General features: G+C 47.6%; 1 pseudogene; it reads left to right on the forward strand.

Annotated features, from left to right (window-relative positions):
• The first annotated feature begins 1,127 nt into the window (after positions 1 to 1,127).
• On the forward strand, positions 1,128 to 1,969 carry LOC120980915 (annotated as a pseudogene).
• The last annotated feature ends 4,194 nt before the right edge of the window (positions 1,970 to 6,163 follow it).

Genomic DNA, 6,163 nt, shown 5'->3' on the forward strand with positions numbered 1-6,163 from the left:
GGGAGTCAAGGCAAACCCTTGATCTGGAGCCGGCGGACCAGCAGATCCGGGCAGTCTTCTGGGCTCGGGCAGGGCAAGCTGGTTGGCACGAAGCCGCTCACCCATTCTAGAAGCACTAGAGATGCTTCCATAGGCCCCGATATCAACCGATAGTTACTGTCAGCAACAGCCATCAGCGCTACCCAAAAATATAGCTTATAACTGAAGAATCGGGTCCCGAGGCGGCTCCTTCACAGGAGTGTGCTCGCCATCCAGTGCCCCGATGCAGTTCAGAAACTGCGCAGAAAGATTGAAGCCCTCAGCCATCCGAACCCAATTGTCCGCCTTGGGCTGCGGCATCACCGTCTCTCGGGGTTGATGCCAGATGACATGGCAAGTGTGACGCACGATCCGAGAAATCGTTGAGGTTCCTAGAAGAAACTCAAAATGCAGGGATGCAAAAGAGTTCCCAGTTGTAAAAAAATAAAAAATAATAATAATAAGGCCGAAAAAAAGGGGACATTCTAAACATGGTTCCTATAATGGTTGCTATGAGACATGTGGTAAAACTGTTCATGTCCATTTATAATGTACATTTCTGTGTAAAATAATCAAAACACTAGAAACAATGGGGGTGTGGGCACTACTGCTACAGGCTACGCTACACCTACTGGGTGACGCCAGGCAGAATGTATGGCCAACGCAGGGTGATGCGGACACTCCGCGGGATGATGACACACCGCAGGGTGATGGGGACACGCCGCTGGGTGATGGGGACACGGCGCAGGGTGATGGGGACACGCCGCTGGGTGATGCGGACATGCAGCAGGGTCATGGGGACACGGCGCGGGATGATGGGGACACGCCGCAGGGTGATGCGGACACTCCGCGGGATGATGGGGACACGGCGCGGGATGATGGGGACACGGCGCGGGATGATGGGGACACGGCGCGGGATGATGGGTAGACGGCGCGGGATGATGGGGACACGGCGCGGGATGATGCGGACACGGCGCGGGATAATGCGGACACGGCGCGGGATGATGGGGACACGCCGCTGGGTGATGGGGACACGCCGCTGGGTGATGCGGACACGCAGCAGGGTCATGGGGACACGCAGCAGGGTCATGGGGACACGGCGCGGGATGATGGGGACACGCCGCAGGGTGATGCGGACACGCAGCAGGGATGATGGGGACACGCCGCGGGATGATGGGGACACGGCGCGGAATGATGGGGACACGCAGCAGGGATGATGGGGACACGCCGCGGGATGATGGGGACACGGCGCGGGATGATGGGGACACGGCGCGGGATGATGGGTAGACGGCGCGGGATGATGGGGACACGCCGCAGGGTGATGCGGACACGCAGCAGGGATGATGGGGACACGCCGCGGGATGATGGGGACACGGCGCGGAATGATGGGGACACGCAGCAGGGATGATGGGGACACGCCGCGGGATGATGGGGACACGGCGCGGGATGATGGGGACACGCCGCAGGGTGATGCGGACACTCCGCGGGATGATGGGGACTCGGCGCAGGGTGATGCGGACAATATTGTAAAGCTATTTAACAGACACAACTACCTGTCATCCTGCCGTGTTATGTGGCAGGGATTACAATAAACAATGGTCCGAACATAAGGACAAAGAAGGAATCTTCAGATAACATTAACGTATCTTATGCTCCTCATGACCGAAGCCGCGCACATTACGGTCTGACCTGTTAATAGGATATTGTACCTCAACGTGACGATGAGCCTTTCCTCAGGAGAAATGCTGCGCCTCATATTGGTGTCCATGAAGGTAGAGAACGTAGAGATGACGGCAAGCGATCAAATGTAGACAGAACGAAAAGAACTTCCCGGACGCTGCCGGAGATCTGTGTAGAGGCTATGGAAGTGTCCTCCCGGCAGCGTTGGGGAAACAATGGGATGGACCCAAAATCGCCGCCTTCTACTCTGTTCCTCGTCCAACAAAAGTGACCGCTGTCCCCATCGGCGAGAAACAAGCCCCATCTTCCTCAGAGTCATCCGGTGAAACAAGACGCAAAAAGGGAGAATCCAAGAACAGCAAAACCAAGAAAATGCCGTACCCTGTAAAGACCACAGAAAATGGCCACCAAACAAACGCTCACCTGTGTCCTGGGTGGGGAATGGTCGTGTGCATGAGGCCTAAAGCTGATAATCCAGCGTCTGTTTGTCGTTTGTTGTCTCACAAAACCAGAATAATTGGCGCAATAAAGTATTTTTGCAACTTTTTGGGAGAAATCATAGCAGAAAAAAAATGCAACAAAAACCTTGTGTGAACATCGCCCTGGACAGGAATACTGGGGGCGGCTTCCTGATAACGGCGAACAGCTGCATGGGTGCGTTCATTACATCTGACCTGGACGCCATACTGTCACCGGGATATGTGATATTCCAGCAGTGATCACATCCTACTTCCTGCAGCGGTATTACGTAGCGCGCCATCATGTGGGCCAGCGCTGGAGACGACCAGTGCTGGATTATTGAAATGATTGCGTTCTGGATTAAAAGAATGGGAATAAATTGATGGATACAATGATGGATACAATCCCCAAGTATGGGATTACAGATTAAAAACACTGCGATGATTTAATTTATCCATCATTAGGCCTAGTTCACAGGAACGTATGGCTTTTATAGTTTTTTTGCGGTCCGTTTTTCACTGATCCGTTGTTCCGTTATTTAGTTCCGTTGTGTTCCGTTTTTCCATATGCCATGTACAGTATACAGTAATTACATAGAAAAAATTGGGCTGGGCATAACCTTTTCGATAGATGATTTAGCAAAAATGGAACGGATACGGAAGACATACGGATGCATCTACGTATGCGTTCCGTTTTTTTTTGCGGACCCATTGACTTGAATGGAGCCACGGAACGCGATTTGCGGCCAAATATAGGACATGCTCTATCTTTCAACGGAACGGAAAAATGGAAATACGGAAACGGAATGCTTACAGAACACAGTCCGTTTTTTAATGCGGAACCATTGAAACGAATGGTTCCGTATACGGAGCACAAAAAAACGGCCCGTACACTCGCAAAAAAACCGATCGTGTGAACAAGGCCTTAATCATTTATTCTGCTTTTAAACAGAATCCAATAATTCCGATAATCCGGCACTGGACCGTGTGTCTGGATCCATTATAGAACTCTATTATATACTGGACAGAACCAGTGCCAGATTATCAGAATTTCTGGATTACCACATGTTGGACTCGATACAATGTATCTATTATTCTCCAGTCACAGGCGGATATTTTAATTTAGTCTTCCGCTCCCCCGCTCTCTTGTTACCCACCTGAATTGTCATTAGCGCAACTTGAAAAGGAAAGAGCCAGTTACCATAGCGATGGCCGCGCAGATTCCAAACTGCAAATCCAAACTCCAAGTAATTTCCGTTTCTGGAGATTTTTTAGAAATAAATTTTATTTTTATTTTTTTGCAAATTTTGAAATCTCATCAGAAAAAAAGTTTGCTGTGTTACTGCGACCACCGGTCACAACAGAAGATGGAGGGTGAGAAATATAACAAGTGAGGCCTGCAGGAGGCCCCAGGGAAAAACCCTGCAAAACATCGGGGGGAACATTTACATTACAGACTAAACTGTAACATATACATACTCCAATCTCAGACAGTCACTAAAGGGTTAACACAATGAAATAACGAGAAAGTGATTTATTTTCTAAATTGTAATGTATGTACACTGTGTACAGAATAGTGAGTGCAGCTCTGGAGTATAATACAGGATGTAACTCGGGATCAGTACAGGATAAGTAATGCAGAATAGTGAGTGCAGCTCTGGAGTATACAGTAATACAGGATGTAACTGAGGATCAGTACAGGATAAGTAATGTATGTACACAGTGACTGCACCAGCAGAATAGTGAGTGCAGCTCTGGAGTATAATACAGGATGTAACTCAGGATCAGTACAGGATAAGTAATGTATGTACACAGTGACTGCACCAGCAGAATAGTGAGTGCAGCTCTGGAGTATAATACAGGATGTAACTCGGGATCAGTACAGGATAAGTAATGCAGAATAGTGAGTGCAGCTCTGGAGTATACAGTAATACAGGATGTAACTGAGGATCAGTACAGGATAAGTAATGTATGTACACAGTGACTGCACCAGCAGAATAGTGAGTGCAGCTCTGGAGTGTAATACAGGATGTAACTCAGGATCAGTACAGGATAAGTAATGTATGTACACAGTGACTGCACCAGCAGAATAGTGAGTGCAGCTCTGGAGTGTAATACAGGATGTAACTCAGGATCAGTACAGGATAGGTAATGTATGTACACAGTGACTGCACCAGCAGAATAGTGAGTGCAGCTCTGGAGTATAATACAGGATGTGACTCAGGATCAGTACAGGATAAGTAATGTATGTACACGGTGACTGCACCAGCAGAATAGTGAGTGCAGCTCTGGAGTATAATACAGGATGTAACTCAGGATCAGTACAGGATAAGTAATGTATGTACACAGTGACTGCACCAGCAGAATAGTGAGTGCAGCTCTGGAGTATAATACAGGATGTAACTCAGGATCAGTACAGGATAAGAAATGTATGTACACAGTGACTGCACCAGCAGATTAGTGAGTGCAGCTCTGGAGTATAATACAGGATGCAACTCAGGATCAGTACAGGATAAGTAATGTATGTACACAGTGACTGCACCAGCAGAATAGTGAGTGCAGTTCTGGAGAATAATACAGGATGTAACTCAGGATCAGTACAGGATAAGTAATGTATGTACACAGTGACTGCACCAGCAGAATAGTGAGTGCAGCTCTGGAGTATAATACAGGATGTAACTCAGGATCAGTACAGGATAAGTAATGTATGTACACAGTGACTGCACCAGCAGAATAGTGAGTCCAGCTCTGGAGTATAATACAGTATGTAACTCAGGATCAGTACAGGATAAGAAATGTATGTACACAGTGACTGCACCAGCAGATTAGTGAGTGCAGCTCTGGAGTATAATACAGGATGCAACTCAGGATCAGTACAGGATAAGTAATGTATGTACACAGTGACTGCACCAGCAGAATAGTGAGTCCAGCTCTGGAGTATAATACAGGATGTAACCCAGGATCAGTACAGGATAAGTAATGTATGTACACAGTGACTGCACCAGCAGAATAGTGAGTGCAGCTCTGGAGTATAATACAGGATGTAACCCAGGATCAGTACAGGATAAGTAATGTATGTACACAGTGACTCCACCAGCAGAATAGTGAGTGCAGCTCTGGAGTATAATACAGGATGTAACTCAGGATCAGTACAGGATAAGTAATGTATGTACACAGTGACTCCACCAGCAGAATAGTGAGTGCAGCTCTGGAGTATAATACAGGATGTAACTCAGGATCAGTACAGGATAAGTAATGTATGTACACAGTGACTGCACCAGCAGAATAGTGAGTGCAGCTCTGGAGTATAATACAGGATGTGATTATTTTTCATTATATACAATGTCTGGTGAGTTAGTAATATTTATATATCCGTTTGTCATCACAGTTCCAGAAATAGATAAGAGATGAGAAGACATTCATGGATACAGTTTAATAATTGACACATTGTATCAAGGTTTTTTTTTTTTGGTTTTTTTTCACTTTGGTTCAGGCAGTGGTGTCACAAGACGGAAAACGTAAGAGGTTCCGGCTCCTGTGATATTATATGATGAAAGTCGGGCATTTAAGTAGAAGCAGCAATGGTGATTTCCTCATCTTAGAGCTGACCCCAGTGCTGGGTATACCGCCACAAGATGTCAGTGTCTCACCAACCCCAGTGCTGGGTATACCGCCACAAGATGTCAGTGTCTCACCAACCCTAGTGCTGGGTATACCGCCACAAGATGTCAGTGTCTCACCAACCCCAGTGCTGGGTATACCGCCACAAAATGTCAGTGTCTCACCAACCCCAGTGCTGGGTATACCGCCACAAGATGTCAGTGTCTCACCAACCCCAGTGCTGGGTATACCGCCACAAAATGTCAGTGTCTCACCGACCCCAGTGCTGGGTATACCGCCACAAAATGTCAGTGTCTCACCAACCCCAGTGCTGGGTATACCTCCACAAAATGTCAGTGTCTCACCGACCCCAGTGCTGGGTATACCTCCACAAAATGTCAGTGTCT

Source organism: Bufo bufo, chromosome 10 (assembly GCF_905171765.1).
Source record: "Bufo bufo chromosome 10, aBufBuf1.1, whole genome shotgun sequence".
Taxonomy (NCBI): domain Eukaryota; kingdom Metazoa; phylum Chordata; class Amphibia; order Anura; family Bufonidae; genus Bufo; species Bufo bufo.